Here is an 18,885-nt window from a genome sequence, read left to right as displayed (position 1 = left end):
ACCTCTGATCAGGTTGTTGTTGTGGTTTATCATGATAAAGGGAAATGAAGGGTTTTTGATTGACATGGATGAGAGACAAAATATGTAGGTAAGATGGGCTAATCAAACTGGACAGGATAATTTTTGCCTTTCAATGGCTACCCCTTCGGATCCTTTTTGAACTTGTTTAGTGGGCGCACCTTTAGACGATTCACTCAATGCCACAATGTTTAAAAACTGGACAAAGAATTGGAAAACACCCAAGGAAGCAAACAAAATATTATGTGAAATTCCATCAGGTAAATTCAGGATCAATATCTGTGACACAGGCTTAATTCAGGCAAATCCCATTGGAGCTCAAAATTGGTACATTGCTACAGGTTTAAATGTTACTGGGTCAGAACCACAAGAGTTAAGACTATTAGGTTCAGCCCCTAGCAATTATTGTTTAACTTTTGTTAATTGGGCTAGGAGCAATCATGCAAAAAAGTCTCATGGGCCAAATGGTACAAATGTTTCTCCACAAAATTTGCTATATTTGCAAAATAATGATGCATACTGTGGCAATTGGTCTCACAAAGTAAATTCTAGCAGTACACCTTTACAATTACCACCTGGTATTTTTCTAATTTGTGGAGATCATGCATGGCAAGGACTGCCAGCAAACATTTATGGAGGGCCTTGTTATTTTGGGAAATTGACATTGTTTGCACCCACTATACAGCAACTATTAGGAGCCAATAGAACCAGGTTACGAATAAAGAGAAGTGTGTTCCAATTGGGACCAGAATGCAAAGATCAGGTTGAGCTTTGGGAACGTCCTACAGTGATTGTGTCATCTATTTTTACACCTGGAGTATCTAGTGCTCAAGACTTAACACAGTTACGACGACTGGCATGTTGGACAGGAAAACAGTTTAATATTACATCAAAAGTTTTGTCTGATTTGCTTTTGGATATGAACAGTGTTAGGCATGCTGTACTGCAGAATAGAGCTGCTATTGATTTTTTGCTATTAGCACAGGGCCATGGCTATGAAGACTTTGATGGGATGTGTTGCATGAATCTTTCTGACCATTCAGTGTCTATTCATGCTCGTCTTCAACAACTATAGAGCAATATGAAAAAATTAACCATGGACACGAATCCATTAGAAGAATGGTTTCAATCCCTAGGTCTCACAGGATGGTTAAAAAATTTAGCACAAATGGCAATTGTTATTATATTGATCATTGTGATTGTGTTACTGTTTATTCCTTGCATACTGCAGTGCTTGCAAAATATAGTAAAGAAAGCTACTTCTACAGTTTTGTTACTACAAAAAGAAAACGGGAACTGTAGAGGAATGACTAGAGAGCAAAGGTCATATTCCCATGCAGCAGTTAGCTGGGAAAGAGTTAGACAATGGAGTACAGTTGGTGTGAGATGTTGCAAAGTCAGGAAGGCCTTAGTGATAACTGTTAACTGAGAACAGGATGCTGTGATCAGAAGAATGTGAATTCAGCATAGATGAGCGATCACAAGAATGTAGAATTAGGTGGAGTTGACCTTAAATGAAATATCCAATAATGAGCTTTCTTTTGCACTATGTATGAGCCTAATTACTGATGCTATATAAGTGGTTTTAGAATTACTAATAAACGAGACTTGCTGATCATTCATATTGAGTGCTGCATTTTCTCCCACCGAACTCATCAGTACAGAAAGGTAAAACTCTCATTGGTCATCAAACTAACACATCACCATCATTGGACCATTAGGAACAACACCCCTTGGCCGTTTCTTGCAAGTAAACAACAAGGAGAAAAACAACACCTCCAAAAGTTGTTTTCCTTCTCTAAGGACTGTTTGGATTCATCCTTATGATTTGTCAGGTCACTCATAAATTTCTCACACTTTCTCAGGTCAGTTTGAGAATTTTATGTACTTGACTTTCCCACAGGCTAAAGCTAGCGCCTGAAGCCTAAAAATCTCTTATTTGACTGCTGTCAGTTCCCACAGGGGAGTCTCTGGTTTCTCATTTAGTTGCAATGGCTGTGCTATCTCACAAATGGTCTCGTGTTGGTGATATGGCATTCAGGTCCCATGAATTTGATCAGCTGCACACTCCTCAGGCTGATGCTGTTACCTCCAATTCTGGATATTTTCCCTGGAGCAGGTGTAAGAGTCCAATCAGGAGGCCACTTGGACTGTGAGATGACTGTCATGTCTGTAACTCTGTCAATGAATCCTGAGAGAACAATTTTTTTGGTGTTAAATTCTAGTGTGCAGATTAGTTGAGGCCGGCTTATTACCTTAATACACATTACCAAGGACTCTGATGTGTTGCTAGAGTCCCGTTTGGGGAGCACAATTGTCTGAGCAATTACCAGTCCCTGAGGGATAAAGCAAGGTGGGTCAGGACACATAGACAGTGCAGTGATTTTGTCTTGGCATGTTACTGATAACACAGAGGGTAACACAAAAAATCCCTCAGTTCTTGATCTACAATCACCCAAAATTAACAGTTCATGGGGCTGATCTTCAGGCCCAAGTTGGCCTGTAGATATGGTATGTGTAAAATAATCAGTCAGTGTTACTGGTTTGGCACTTGCCAGTTCCTTGGCACCTTGGGGGCAAGGCTGCTGGTAGCCCTGAGATGAGATATTGAAATTCTGAGTTACCCAGCCTCCGGTGGTCATGGGCATGTGTGGCTGAGGTATTTGTGTGATAGTGCAGGGCTGTCCCATGCTACACAGTTTCCTGAGGCCAACTTGCTATAACCACCCACACTAGTCCAGATTTTCTTCCATGGATTGATGGAATTGCTGCATCCAGAAAAGCTTAAGTCCTCTTCTGGGGGGGGGGGGGGGGCACAAGAACAATGCCTTTGTTGCTGGACGGGTGGCAGCAGTGTTTGGTCTCCAGTACCAGCACCAGCTGCACAGGCATCGCCATGTTGGAGAGTGGTGTTTCCAGGATGATGGTGGGCATGGTTCTGGTCCCCCCCATGAGGGGTGTGGCTCGAGGCTGAGGGGGTGTGGTCTGGAGAAGGGGTGGTGGGGCCTGGGGCAAGAAGGGTGGAGCCAGGGGAAGGAAACTTGAGATAGCATGGTTCAGGCAGGTTGCAAGGCAGCAGGAGGGTCATTAGCAGGTAGTACTTTGGGTGAAGAGGTAGGAGGATGGGTCTTTGGAGGTGCTGGGAGTGTGGAGGCAGAACGGTCCCAGATGGTATGGCCATTGCCATCTTGGGCCCCTTGTGGAGTTGGAGGTAGACGCAGGGTGGAGGAGTAACAGGGTGAACTGATGTTTCCTCCAAGTGCGCCAGCAATATTGGCCCCGTATCCCACTCCAGGGTTGTCCAAAGGGCAAGAAGGGAGGGAACACAAAAGGACAGGAGTTGCAAATTGCATGGGCTCCCGCGTCTGTGACAGGCTTTGCTCTTGTGGTTGATCCCCAGGGTTTGGATTGTTGAAAGCAGTCCGAGGCTGGGGGGTGAGGTAGGACTTGTATTTTCATCGATTGTCATCTTTGCCTTTAAGAGTCTTGAGAATCACATGAAAGGCAAGCAAGGATCTCTCCTAGTTCTTAAATCATACAGCCTAATTCCCACTGACTCCCAAAATTCCACAGAAAAGTTATCACAGTCTGAGTGGTCTCCTGTGACACCACATGAAGTGGCTCCAGCCAGCACTGAGGTGGCTGGGGCTGTGGCGGCACGAAAACTGTGCAAGACCCATTTTATCAGGATTGTCAGCTCACACTTTCCAACTTCCTTCCCATGGTCTGATAAAAGTAATTTGCGCCATCCATATACATCCCTCTCTAATGTGGAAAATCTTAAACCCATCTTGCAAGACAGCAAAACTTGGATGGGGTGGGATATGACCCCCTTGTTGGGCTATGAGTGATGGGAGAAGTTTTCCCTCTCTCCACTCACCTGCATTCCTAGCAGGCATCCTCCAAGATGGCTGGTTATCTTCCGATGGCTGTCTGTTGCCGAAAAGTGTCACGCCTGACGAAATAATCCACAGTTGAGAGAAGAGTCCTACTGGTTTGGCGAAGACCCAGCCAAACCTTTCCCAGTGTGGGAGTCCCTGTTTGGGTGCCACTTGTCACAGTCAGCTCACTGTGACTCCGAGTCCAGACTGGCTGGGTGAGCATGGCAAAATAGAGAGACGGGAGTGATGGAGTTGCCTGAAATACTTTAATGATGGTAAAATAACAAACTGCAGAAACCGCATCTTCTGGAGGCAAGCTCCAAAGACCAAGGGACATATATATATAGGGATACCAGAGGGCAGGGGTCCAACTGTGAATGCAGACCAGGAAAATGACCTTATATGTGACAGGTCCCAGACCAAATGGGAACCAGAACCAGAAACATGGCCTACTATGGGATGATCCAATTAGCATGCTAATTTTTATCTTTTCAGTATCCTATGTCCCATGGTCTCAGGTTTATGCCTTCTGCACAAGCCACTGTCCGTCCCAGTCGGTTCAATTCCCATATACAGTTTTCTCAAATATTCCTTTGAATATCTGAGAAAAATGTTGAGGAAAAAGTTGAAGAAAAAATTACTGTTTAAATAGTGAATTTGTTAGGACTTCGAATATTTGAAGAAGTATAATTTGAAATTGCTTTAGAGCTCTTAACAATGTTGTCCTTCTGTACATTTTGTGTGTAAAATAAGTCCAAAATGTATCAACTGATCCTTAAAAATGTTATCATACATGTACAGAAAGATACACACACTGAAATTTCAGAAGCATCTCTACCTCATCTATTTCCCAAATGTCAAGTGCTTAATTAGAATATTCTTTTAGGAACATTTCTACTATATATTTACTGCATATCCAGTGTCTTTAAGAGGAAAAAATAAGACTCATATTGTGTGAGATTTCAGAAGACTTTGCTTTGTGCAGTGTCAGGGGGGAGTAAATCCTTAGACAGTATGTTGCTACCACTAAAAATTATATGAAAGCAGATTCTGTATGTTGTAATCCAGAAAGGGGCTCAGGCTGAGCCAAGAGGTACTTAGCTTTCTTCATCTCTTGCTAAAGGAACTGTGTTCTGTCAAGCTAGGTAAGAAATTGGCAGCTTTGCATATGTTCTTCATCAGATGATGAAATAATAGACATGTTTCCTGATATCTCACAGCATATCCTATTTCCCAGTCTTGATAGTGGCTCCCAGCAATTTCCACAGGCAATATTTGATGCTGCTGGAGTGATTATGCATATCTACTTGCAGACTGTCCATACAGTAGAACTAGTTGCCTAATTATTACAGTTTTCAGTATTTGTTCCTGAAAATCAAAGATTACAGAAAAAAATTTAGGATTTTATAACGGTACAGGCTTTGAGTAAATACAAAAATGATTTATGAACAAAAGAAATAAAGTTAGTCCAAAGATTTTCCTCGGTATTTAATTAATTTACTTCCTAATAAAAAAAAATTCACAGACTATTAATAGAATGTTTTGGGTTGGAAGGGATACACAAAGTTTATCAAGTCCAACTTTAAAGTGAATGGCTCCTATGGGGATTGAACTCACAACCTTGGTGTTATTAGGACCATGCTCTGACCAATTGAGCTCATCTCAGGGTCACGATATATGACATACTAGTGACAATTTCTTTATTATTGTATTTCACAAACTTTTCTAAAGATTGATAGATGCTATTTCAAGTCTAACAACTATATAATAAATATGTAAATATGCTTTTATATATTCTCTATATTAAAGGGCATCCAACCAAAACTAAAACAATGATGTACACATAAGAGCATAACTATGCCGTAAATATCTCCAAGATACATTTTGGAGATACAAGCTAGTAACCTTTCACATTTCCCCATTTCATCTGTACTTTGTCCTCTCATCTGCCCCTACTGGGACCAGTATTCATATTCCAAACCTTGGGGCAGCTGTTAGACAGTTCCCATTATTATAATTTTAAATTCAAAAGGCAACTTTCCATAAAACATGCCATGTATTTTAGAATTCTTATGTGAAGGGAGTGATGGTTTGAAGGCACAGTTTTGTAAGAAATCCTTAGCTCTCCCTCCCTCTCCAGTGACTAATTCTTTCCTCTCCAAATGCCAGATTTGTCATATGAGCAGAGCATATGACTGGGTGGACAGAGAAAAAGTCATGTGTGCATGCTTAACTTTGGTGATGAACATTATAAAATTGCTAGATTTTATTGATATATTGATATTTTATTGATTTATAGATTTTATTTTATAGCAATAGATTGCTATCTATTTGCAAGGGCTTTTTATGCCAGTCCTGACAGAAAGATTTTGAAACTGTGAAAAAGGAGAAAGGTTTGGTTTAATAAGCTTTTTATGATTCATGAGAAAGCTCATGAGAGAATAAAAATGAAACTCAACACACTTGCCATATTTGACATTGAATTCTGTTTAAAATTTTCAGTCAGGCAAATATTTCATACCAATGTAGTCTATCTGAAAACCCTGAAAGTAATTAATCTTGCTGAAAGGAAAATCTTAATAGTTGTCATATCAAGCTCCCATCATAAACCATATCACACTATATTAGGAACAGTGAGGCAGTATGACACTGACTCCCTTAGCTTCATTGTCCAAGAGAGTGAAGTTTATTATTCTTAATCTTCTTTTATACACATGTTCGAGAAGGTCCGAGAGGTAAAACTCTTATTGGTCATTAAAGCAACACATCACCAGCATTGGTTAAGTGGAACACCACCCCTTGACTGTTTTCCTAAACAACTGCAAAGATTGCTGTCCTTTACCAAGGACTGTTTGGATTCTTTCTTATGCTTTCTCAGGCCAGAATGAGAAGCCTGTGTGACTTAGTTTCACACAGGCTCTGTTCCCTCACTTTTTGCATTTAGCATCCACAGAACCAGAGAATGGCTTGGGTTGAAATGGCCCTTAAATATCATCTAGTTCCATCACCTCTGTTATGGTGTTTAGTATATAGGGTTCTGTATCTAATCAACTAGACATAGAGTGAGTAGATTGGCAACCTTCAGGAATCAGAGATAAAGGATATGAGACATGTCAAAGTATGTGACAGCATGAGTAGCTAAAAGTACACAAGACTTTGGGGAGTTTGGCACATCATGTTGCCAGCTCTTCTTTGATGTTATCAAAGCCACACTGCTAGTTTTTGTACACTCGGAAAATGGAGCTAGTAGCTAAACTTTATCTTTAGAAACAGCTGTTTGAAAAAAGAGTTATTATTAACTAAAAGATGGGCAGGCAACTCAGAAATACCAGAGAAAGATGACATAATTCATGCCTCTTGCAAACATTTCATTCTTTATTTAAACAAAGGACAGCACCTTCAAACTATACACTTCACCACTAGATTGGCAGCTGTGAAATAGAAAAATATTTTTATATTCTCAATTACTATTTATTTTGTATTCAGTATTTTTCTCTGTATTTGGATGTTGAACTGTTCTTTGTCAGTTGTACAGTATGTACAATTTTCCCCCTTTGCTCTGAACCATTCATAATTCATTGCCTGGATTTGACTAACTATCTCTCATGAATTTACAGAGAAGTGAAATTTCTTATACTCTAGTGGCTCCTTGTGGAGTTGCCTTTTTTAGAGTAAACTGCACATGATTCACTGTTTGTTCAAGGGGTTTCTCTTCTTCATTTTCTATAATGTATATATAGGTTTTGATTCTTAAGTAAATAGCTAGGAAAAATCAACCAGATATTTGAAGACAGAAGTTCTTTATAAAGTAGTTCAGCAGTTTCAGAAATCATATCTATTTTCAAACTGATTTGTTAGTTATTTTTTTGCCTGACTTTTTATTCATTGTGTGAATGAATACTTGCATAAATAAAATCTTTCAAAATTTAAATGACAGATGTGCAAGGCAGTTATACTTATTGACCTAGCCTGAATAACATGAATACAGTAGAGCTACTTACCAAAGTTGCATGACTATCTCTTTGCAACTCTGCTGCTTTATTTCTATCAGTATATCCCCATCGTCTTTTGCCTGTTTCTGCATTATACATGACAAAATGAAAATATTCTTTCATAGAATAAGAAGCAAACCTTTCAGAAATTGATAATTAATCTTTTGGACTGTTAAATCAATATGCAAAACTTAAAACCGGGAAATGGTTGAAAGTATGCATTGAAATATTTGGGCTCCAGAGTAGCCTGTACAATCATTACATTTGTCTACTGAAGTTTCAGAAAAGACACTCCACTTCATTGTACTCAAAGGCACAAATATTTATTTGTGTGCAGAGTTCCAGCTCCTGTAGAACACCCATGAAAAAGATTCCACAGGTGATGTAGACCATTATGGCTGCTCTTACCAACCTCAGGAAGGATTGGCATATGGACAGATTAGGGACAAAAATTTTGCTGTCCAAATGGTTCTCTGGATTAAGGAATCAAATGAAGCTGAGATAATAGATCTGGGCTGGTAATTGTATTTTGCAGATTTGTGCTGTTGGGTAGTGAGTCAAGGAACACAAGCTGGGAACTGGGCACTGCTGTTCTCATAAAGATAATTGGCTAATTGAAAATAGTTCATGTAGATGAAAAAAAAACTCCAACTTGTTCCATTAATTCACAAAAGTGTTTTGGCTGAGGCAGAGGATCGTTAGCAAGTTACCAGGAAAAGGGGATGATATTTTACTGAGGCAGTTGGATGCCACCCCAATTAAGTGATTTCCTTTTGTTCTTGTTCCAAAATTTCCAGACTGAAAATTAACAAGCTATTAAAAAAACAGAAGCAAAACTTCTTATAGATATTAAATAACTGTACTTCTTATTTCTGGGATGATAGAAAAGATCATGGTCATATGATGCATCTGATGGCAATAGATCATTTGTAACTGTAGCTGATGTGGGGGCTATACTGTAAACTGAAGTAGTTTTATTTATCACAAATTGCTCTTAAAAGTCACAATTAAAAATCTCAAATTAGTGCTCTTTAAGTTAATAATAATTTTTGTGTTAATTATAATTTTTGATCTTGTTTTCTATTAAATATACAATCAAGGCCCTCCCAGCATATAGGTGCTGAGGAAATTGAGATCCACATCTGAAGCACGAGGACACTGTAGTGATGAGTACTACTGAGCTGTAATTAATGAAAATATTAATTCAGTCTTCAAATTAGGATTTAAATGGGGTGATGACAACATAGAAAACATATTCATTAATTAATTTTATTACTTTGTGTACTGAGTGACATGGAGATGTCACAAAAAAGTATATTAATTCATTGTGCATTTTTTCATAACATATGTGGAAAAGAAACCAAAGTTGTACATAGAAATTTTAATTCTGATGTTTCCTGACTGCTAGCAATTGTCTTTGCAATCTTCAGTCTTCACACACACACACATAAACACCCAGAGTAGCAACGAGAATTTCCAGTGAGTATTTGTTGCACATGCTCAGTTTGAGGTCTGAGCATCATCTGGAAGCAGCAGAAGATAAGGTGAGTTTATTCTTCTGTCTATGGACTTCAACTTTGTTTAAAGCCTCAAGGGAAAAAGAAGAGATAATGTTGTGATTTTCTGTTCTTTAAGTTGTAATAAATTCAACAACACTAGTGAGGCTACTGTGAATATTAATGCAAAGCACATAAGGTGAATTTACTTAGAATTAATAGAGTTTTAAAAATTGAAATTAGAACTGTCATGTAGACATTTTTGTTTCTTCCATTAATATGTCACATTTTTGGTATTGTATCAGAGTGGCAAATTACCTAAAATATCTTGCTTTTAAATCAATTAGGTTGGAAAATACTTCTGAGATCATCAAGTTCAGCTTATTACCAAACACCACCATGTCAACTAGACCATGGAAAGAAGTACCACATCCAGTCTTTTCTTAAACACCTTCAGGGACTGTGAAGGTAAGATTAGTAGGAGAAGATCCAGCTAAAAGATAACCCCTTGTAAAGTCTAGGATTGTTTACTTGATAATGTGGCCTGTTACAGCTTTGTCAAAGCATGAGATCAGATCCTAACGGTAAAGTGTGCCTATATTTTCTTAGTAAAGCATTTTGTCTGTGAGGAATGGTTGTGGGAACTGGCAATAGTCAAATAAGAGATTTTTAGGCTTCAGGCATTAGCTTGAGCCTGTGTGAAACCAAGTCACATAGTTTTCTCAAACTGGCCTGAGAAATCAAAAGAAGGAATCAAAACAGTCCTTGGAGAGGGAAAACAACCTTTGTAGGTGTTGTTTGTCGCCTTGTTTTCTTGTTTTCTTTTCTTGTTTTCTGCAAGAAAAGGTCAAGGAGTGATGTTCCCAGCTGTCCAATGATGGTGATGTGTTGGTTTAATGACCAATGAGAGTTTTACCTTTCCAGACCTTCTTGGAACTGTCTATAAAAGATGATCTGGAATACTAAACCTTGCTCTCTTGTGCAACCCAGATAAAGATTCTGTGCTGTGCTTCCACTGTTCCTAATATATTGTGACAGATGGTGGGCCAGCCAACAGTGCATCCATCCTTCCTTGAAGGGAAGAAACTATTTAGGATACAGTTTGCCACTCTCCTTAGGGGAGAAACCTTAGCTGGCCACCTTCACAGGTGTGGTGAAGCAAAAAGCCACCTGTCCAGCATCCTTTGCAGTTCATGTTAGTTCTGCGTTGCTTATTGCTTGTTCCCTTTAACACACCCTGACCTGCAGGAGATAAAAGGTCAGATTTCTGTAAGCCCAGTAGCATTAGTACAGAGATTTCTTGGGGCAGAGAGCTGAATTAAAGTCTCCGAAGAGATCAGATATGAAGCTCCATCTCCCTTTCTTCCACACCACTGAGAGCTGAATTTCACTGAGCATTTTTAAAGGCTCAATTCACTATAGCAGCTGAGAGGTGCGGGATCTCGGCACTCCACCACCACCCCAGCTGGATATATTTATCTACTGCAAATATAATATTAGCATATTGCAAAATTTACCCCAAAACCTGCTGACTGTTAAAGTTGCTACTGATAACCTCTGTTCTTTCTACAGAGGAGAATGACGAGGAGAATGTTCTTTCAACTGAGGAGAATGACATCTGCAAATCAAAGTGCCCATTCATAAATACCTTATTAGGAATATGGTGCTGACTTTTTGTCATACATTCTATTAATCACAAGAAAAACAGAGGAGTAATTAAATTTGTTTTTCTAATTACAACAAGATAAAAAGTGCTTTAGAGATTAACTGTAAACTTGTTCTTGTTAGTACCCAAATATGATCAATAATTCATCTCTATTTCTTCCTGTTATTGTTTATTATAATTCCTGATTTGTTATTAATCACAAACTAATGGACACACCAAATGAAATTATGGACTCCAGTATTTTTCCCTGGGAGATGCACATAATTTCATTTAGATGCCACAGGATGGCTCCTACACTGTCTATTCAGGCAACAGAAGCAAAGCCACACAATGTGACATCAGGCTTCAAGCTACTCTGTAAACACTTTTTGTCCATATAAACTGTAATGTATGCTCATCAAAAGGGTTTCTAAAGAAATTTTAATCTCTAATAAAAATTACATGGACCTTTTATTTTGGAAGTGAATAAAGTTGCCCAAAAATTTTTGAATATGTGACAGGTTTATACCCTGTAATTAAAATAGTTAACTTTCAAACATCAGCTATACAATTTTGCTAATTGATTTTATTGTCTTCTCTGATGTTTGGTTTAGCAGCTGTTTTTTTGGTACTGACCTTTAAATCTCTCCCCTTAGTCAACTGGAGTATTCTTTTCTGTCTCATTCTTTCTCACACCTTCCTTTTTCTGCATTTCTTTGTGAGATTCTTTGTGTCATTTGAGATAATTCCAGGAAGAATCACATGGTATGGGATTTCATTGTAAAGGAAAGAAAGCCAAAGCTGCTTGAAACGAAAGAGGCAATTCCACAGAGAATGGTTAAGCCATGCTACCAATATGCTGCTGTTAAAAAACTTGTATATGATTCATTGGTTTATTTTTATTACATAACTGAAAGTGATGTATTTACAACTTTAAATTAATCAATAGTAAAAAATGAAGTAAGCTTTCCAAGCAGTGCCTTTCATTTCAGTTTCACTTCTTAGTCAAACCAGGAGGCTTTTTCTGACGTTTCTCAAGGCTGATTAACTGTATATGGGATTGTCTTTCTTGCATGACTTACCTTTTTCAGTACTGACAGAAATTTAGGTGAGCATTAAGGCATATTATCTAACTGATGCTGGAACCAAAACATCTGTAACATCTGCCATTTGGGCACCATGGCAGGTGGAGGTGGCTCCCTTAGCGACCAGGAGCTATACCTTCCCATCTTTTGTTCTGTGTCATACAAACTTCATTTTTCTTTGCTTCAAATACTCTAACCAACTCATGCTAAGTAGTAGAGACAGGAGATTACAGAAGATCAATTCAGTGACAGAAGGATTTGAACATTTCTTGGAATATGAGAGACTGATATCTGAGGCTCCGATTCACTGCAGCCACAGCCATAGCCCAGGAGTACTCTCAAGCTGACCCACATCACTGTGAAGTCCTGTGAAAATAAAGCTTTCATTCTATCAGAGAATTAACAAATGCCAGGAGCTTTGAATTTGAGGAAAATACAGTAAAGGCCTTCTCTCTATTTCTTCTGTTCTGTTAAAAGGGAACATAGTGTGAAATGTAGTGAGCAGAAGCACTGTGGAGAATCTTCTACTCGGTGGCAACAGTGCCAGAACAGAATTTCAGTGCTTGCAGACTGCCTGTTACCTAGCAGTGTTCAGCCACTGGTGTAACAGGGACAATTTTGAAGAACTTGGCTTATTTTCATTGTAGTGATGTCAGTGTCTTCAAAACATATTGCCTCCATAGGGAGCAGAACTGGATATTTTGGTAAAGGAATAGCACTTGATTCTCCAAAGTGTCATAGTCTGCACTGAAGTATCAGTTAAGGAATTGATCTTAAGTGAGTGCCAATAATTAAATGTTAAACAGTACTGCTATTTCTACATAACAAAAAATATTTCAGCTTGTTTGTTTTCTGTAGGTAGTTTTTGTGTCCTCTCAAATAAAATTAATGCACAAGAACAAACAAACTACTGATGGCCCAAAGGATTCTATTCTAAATAAAATGTGGACTATTCACATTTAGTGATACAAACAATAAATTACTGTTGCATAAGGCTGGCATTGTATAAGCAAGTTTCTAGGCTAATAAAAATATTCTAAGGCAAGAAAGTGAATGAACTAGAATATGTTTTTTAGAAAAATGCCTTTTCTTTTTACTCATATGAAACACAGACACAGATACACAAAAATGTCCTTTAAAATAATTTGCCTAAAAATGAAATTCTGATTTCTTAGATGTTATTTTGTCTTTTTCAAAACTGAGTATCTTCACTATATAAAAATGAGAGAGAAATGGTTTTAATTGGGTGTGATTGAGATATATGGAAAAAAAATTAAAATTATGTTTTCTGAAAAACATAATTGAAAAGAATATTTAATGTATATAATTTTTTAATGTATTTCATTTTCAGCTTGTTTAAAATGAGCCAGTAAGTTTTTTGGAAAATGTATACAGACATGCTATATGAATTAAGTATTTTTAGAGTTTTGACTGAGATTATTATTACATTTCTGTTATTAAAAGGCATATGTCAACAGTATTTTCATGTTCATGCAATGGTCGATATTGTCTCACAAAGCACTGCCATTCCACTTCTTCACAGTCCAAACACACTTGCAGTCAAGCAAAAGCCATTGTGAACCACTACCTTCAAGATTCCTGAAGCAGAGTTAGATGGTCAGTCTTCACCTTACAGTGCTGCCTTGTGATTTTATGTGCAAGACTTGTATGTGCCAATCAGCCTCTTTAATACATGCATACATCACATCTATACATATACACACACATTATATATATAATACATCACATATATCACATTTAATTTGGTGCTTCATCTATGCAGGGTAAACTGTTTGTGCTTTATTGACCTTATGATCAGATATAATTCCACAGAAAAACACAACTGAGAAGAATGTTGACTCTAGTTTTACTTGATTCAATTTAATTTCCACAAAGCAACATTTACAAAAAAGAAAATAACATTGGAACTGTCTAGATTAAAACTGAAAACAGTTGATTGTTCAGATGTTTACCTTGAAGGAAATTATCGTGTTCTCCTCACAAACTCTTCTAGTGCAGGGCCATTGGTAGCATCTAGCCAGTGTTGGCACATTGAATTGATTATACAATAAAAACTCTATTAAAATAGCAATCTTCCAATCTTAATAATGCAATATCTTCTCTTTCACATGCTTTCTCATAATTCATTTTATGCTTCCAAGCATAATTTTTGTTGGGGGTGCAAGTGCAAAATGGGCAGGGAAGTTAAGGCCTGAAAGTGTCCCTGTGGCCCTGGCAGAGAAACGTGTTAGACACAAGGCTAGGTCCCACAGAATGTGGCAATCAGCTTCTGAGCCAACCTCTGACCCCACCTTAGCCTCAAGAGAGGTTGACCAGATATTTAGGACTTCATACTCAGGGTTTTTTTCTTCTCGCTGTCCCTTGCATTTCAAGCCACTCTATGATTCTCTGTGAAAAAGTGAAGAAATTTGTCGGCTCTTCTATAGCTTTTCCTCAAATTTCCTACAATGTTTTTTTTCCTTATATATAACTTACCCATATATTTTATGTCTGACATTACATCTGTTTCATACTTATTCTCTACTTTCTTATAGATAAGAGCCTGTGACAGGTTAGACCATTGCTCAAAATGTAATTTTGTATTATTTTCTAATGTCTCACCTGTGGTTTTTGAGAGAATGTTTATTCACCTGAAACAAAAATTGCAAGGATTGTATGTTTCTAGTGTTAAAATTTTACCAAAGAGACATTTGCCAACAATCATTTTGTTACATTAATTCCCAAGCATGGAAGATACTGTCTAAGCACTTGACCTCAGTATAAAAAAGTGCACAGGCTTCTGTAGTGGTTCATAAGCAAACAGATAATACATTTCATTCTTTGATGTGCTTGGGCTTACAGCTGAGTGAAGAGACATTAAGCAAAGCTAGAATAGCAACATGAGACGCACTAGCTGGATAGAGAGGATATCCATAGATATCTAATTAAAATATCCCACTGTAGCTCTAGGTCCCTTGACTATTTACTCTTAAGTCTCCCAGTGCAAAGAAAATTATTCATGCAAAAGACACAGACAAATTCCAAATAAGTACAAAAGCAGCTGCTGTTAAGTAGTTAATCTAGACTTATACTAGCCTTTAAACTCCTTCACAGCATATCATGAAAGGAACAAAACATTTCATCTCTCAGAGGCAGCAACTGAGACTGTGATGTTATCTTACGGTATGGCTTTGAACTGTGACATTTATTCTGACTTCCACCCTCATTCCTATTCCTAGCTTCATGCTGAAAGAGAATTTTATTCATATTTGCTGATATTCTTTTGTAACTTTTATTCAACCTTTACCTTGAGGCTTTCTTTTTCCCCTTAGGAAAGTTTTTTTAAAAAAATTTGATCAATTGAATTTCATGATCACTTTTGAAAGCAAAGAACATTTTATGATAGCTTTATATCTGCAACAAAGAGTATGTGTTAACAGAAGGGATCCCACTGAGGGAGATTCAAATATTTTAAGAATTATCAATTTGACTGATAGTGTCAATATGGAATCATTTGAAGACATGAACATCTGAGGTGTTATTCTAGCCCATCTAAATGCAAAGTTTTTCTAACAGTTTTAATGGAGCCCAGATTCTGCCTCTTCATTTTACTTACCTCACTGAAAAGATAACCAAGCAATAAATAAAAATGTGGGTAACAACTCCTCCTTTTTTTTCTTTTTTCAACATAATAACTGAGCAGGGAATTATCAGGTGGGGAACAAAACAGAAATTGGTGACAAGACAAAACCATCCAGTGACTATGAACATGGTCTGATTGACAAACAGAGATTATTCAAGCTTCTGAGACTTCCAAAAGGGAAGCACTACACCATACATGTGTACCAGGCTTGCAGAGCAAATCTTTGAACCTATGCAGAAGAGAAACCTCTGAGCAGAAAAGGCACAGTTCAGAAGATGCTGAAGAGGTATATTTTAGAAATGCTACTTTATAAAAATGAAGTAGCAAGAGAAAAACATAAATCTATTTACTGAGAAAAAATACAGGGGTTTAGATAAAAGGTCATGTCCCCTCAGCTCTCCTTTGTCCTAAAGCAGACATAGCTGTTACTACTTGTCTTTGAAGAACCCAATTATTTTCTCCATTTTCCCCTTCTTCCTTTTCTGTCATGTTCCTAATAATTGCTTCCTGTATTTTCACATGAATAGGAGTCTGTGAAGTAAAAACCTTAAGACCTATCATGCTCCTTCTCCTTCCCAAAAGAATGGATTCTTCTCCTCTGCCATTGAAAAAGGGAGTGAAGGAGCCAAAGTAGAAGCAGAGAGCTAAAAAAAGAATGTGGAAGTTCCTCTAGTCGTATAGTATTCACAGACAATTGTTAGGTCCTCACTGAGTTGTAGCTGGCCGAACAGTGCAGTATCTAATGCCTAGATTAAAGTCTCTCCTTTGTTCTATATAATTCAAAGGTCTCAAGCTAATAAGTAAAAAACCCCTACCTATATTTAATGAAAGGAAATTATTGAAATAATTCCAAGATAGAGAACCTGTAAGATCAGACTGAAAATTAAGAAAAATTTATTTTTATTTAGTTTGTACTTTCTGAGCCGTCCACTTATCACAATAAATACAACAGTAATTTTGAAGCCACTAATTATCCAACTTCTGAATCTTTCAGGAAGTTTCTATGGCAACATCACACCAGTCCATCAAAACAGTTAGCATAAACTTTGTTTTTTAACTGACTCAGCATCTCGTGGCAACCAGCCTATTGGTGAAAAGCACGGGGCCTGTTACTGCTCTGATTAGTGTTCTGAAGCCTTTTGCTCAGTTTGATGTTTCTGCATTATTCTACTATTTATTGAAAAATTTTACTAGAAAAATACTTATTTTTAATATAGGGTTTCTTTACGTTACAGATTGCTGTGGGGTTTATCTAAAAAATGGATGGAAAGTAGTATGTTTCAGTTAAGGAGCCTTGTTGCATAATCAAGAAAGGGAAAAATTCTGCAAACAGCAATGTGTAGCTTTTCATTTTCTTTAGAGAATGCTGATCTATGCCAGCTTTTCCACTAGCACAGATTAGTCTGTTCTTCCTAGGTTCACTGTATCTGTCACACTGATCCTCCTGCTCCTTTCTCTTCCACACCTATGCCAACCATCCTTATGAGAGGACAATCTTGAGACAGGTGCCTTCCCCACCACAGGCATGCACATGGTTGGAGGCAAGAACAATATGAAAGGTTGGGTATGGAGCAGAGCTCCCAGCTGTGAGACTCTCTCCATGTCAATAGCAGAATTTGTTCTGCAGTGACTATAATTTTAGTCATCTATATTAAAACACATCTAAAAATTACAAGAAGCTATAGTGGTCTTTTTTATATAAAAGGATAAATAGAGCATTTTATTAACACTTTATGCAGCAACAAAAGTGACACAGTCCACATCTTTTTCATTAAACACAGCAAAAGCTATGGTCACGTTTTACATCACTTTGAGGCACAAAGCAAAATACTTCTTTTCTTAAAGTCAAGGTATGATTTGCATTAAAAAAAGGAGAAAAAACAATCCTCAAGTTGTATATTGCGGTAGCAGGGTTTCCAATCACTAGCACAGTACAATGAACAGACCAAGAATCCAGAATGGATTATTACATACAATAATAATCATTTGATTGAATTAAGAAATGGATCATTGTTGTCATTTTAGAATATTAAGAAGTGGTCTGGTGTTGTGAACTTCAGTTGATTCAGTTTGGTTCAATCCCAACAACCCCAAGTATATACAACAAGCTAAATGAAGGTTAATATATCATCTAGAAGATTATGCACTTCATAATGCATTGCACTTATTGCTTGGTACACTAATGTTGCAGTCGCTGTTGAGTTATGCTAAAAAGACAAGCATAATGCTTGTTGGCTTCTTTCAACCCAACACTAGTTATTTACCACTTTGGTTTATTGTGAGCTTTTATGTTACTCATATTCAGTGTCCATTTTTAGGTTTGATTGAAAGACAAATACATCTTTTATTTCAGGGATTTCTAAAATAACAACAATTACTATAATTACAGTATCTTCAATAAACATATCTATGTATACAACTGTGGCATGATGTGTAAAAATATGAAAGCTATTAAGGGAAGGATAAGGGTTAAATTATTCTGTTTCTTCTATTGGTTTCAAAATATTCTGTAAAACAAATGCATCCTTTTTCATAGGGCTACTAGCTGATAGTAAACTTCTCTTTGGAATTTTGTAAAAGACTATATTTTTCTATGTTATATTGGTTTTTTTTTCCTCTTTCTAAAATCACCAGTACAAATTCAGAAAATACTGTAAATAATAGAATAATAAAGCTTGTTTTTTTGATAAAGGGATTTTCCAGGTTGTCTGAAAAGTCAGACTTAGTATTTTATATTGTTTTTATATTAGTTGATAAATGCAGGGAAGAACATGACAATGTCTATAATTTCATGAGATTCTGTAAAGAATAGAAATAAGAATTTGTGCCCAAACATTCAGTATAAAACTCCTAAATAATTCATTCCTTTATCACAGAGTAGCCTGCAGCATGTTATCACAATAAACATACAATATGCCCTATTTGTTCTTTAGGCTTGATACAATTACTATTAAAGGAACTGGATCAATCCTCATAAATGCCTAGGACTCAACTTTTCTTCTTTAAGAAAGTTCTTGTCCTAGACTAAACACACAACTCCTACTTCGCACTGAGTAAATGTGTGTCCTTAACACAATCTCTTTCAATACAGTGTAACAAATATATAAGTGCATTTTTAATGATCA

General features: G+C 37.2%; 1 pseudogene; it reads left to right on the top strand.

The window, feature by feature from the left end:
• Nucleotides 1-205: 205 nt before the first annotated feature.
• On the top strand, nucleotides 206-1,328 carry LOC148183969 (syncytin-A-like; annotated as a pseudogene).
• Nucleotides 1,329-18,885: the final 17,557 nt, after the last annotated feature.

The sequence above is a fragment of the Pseudopodoces humilis genome, chromosome 7, assembly GCF_049639895.1.
Source record: "Pseudopodoces humilis isolate 2021_Gansu_Grassland_sample_001 chromosome 7, ASM4963989v1, whole genome shotgun sequence".
Taxonomy (NCBI): domain Eukaryota; kingdom Metazoa; phylum Chordata; class Aves; order Passeriformes; family Paridae; genus Pseudopodoces; species Pseudopodoces humilis.
The sequence above is the reverse complement of the archived record's forward strand: the minus strand, read 5'-3'. Positions and strand labels throughout refer to the sequence as shown.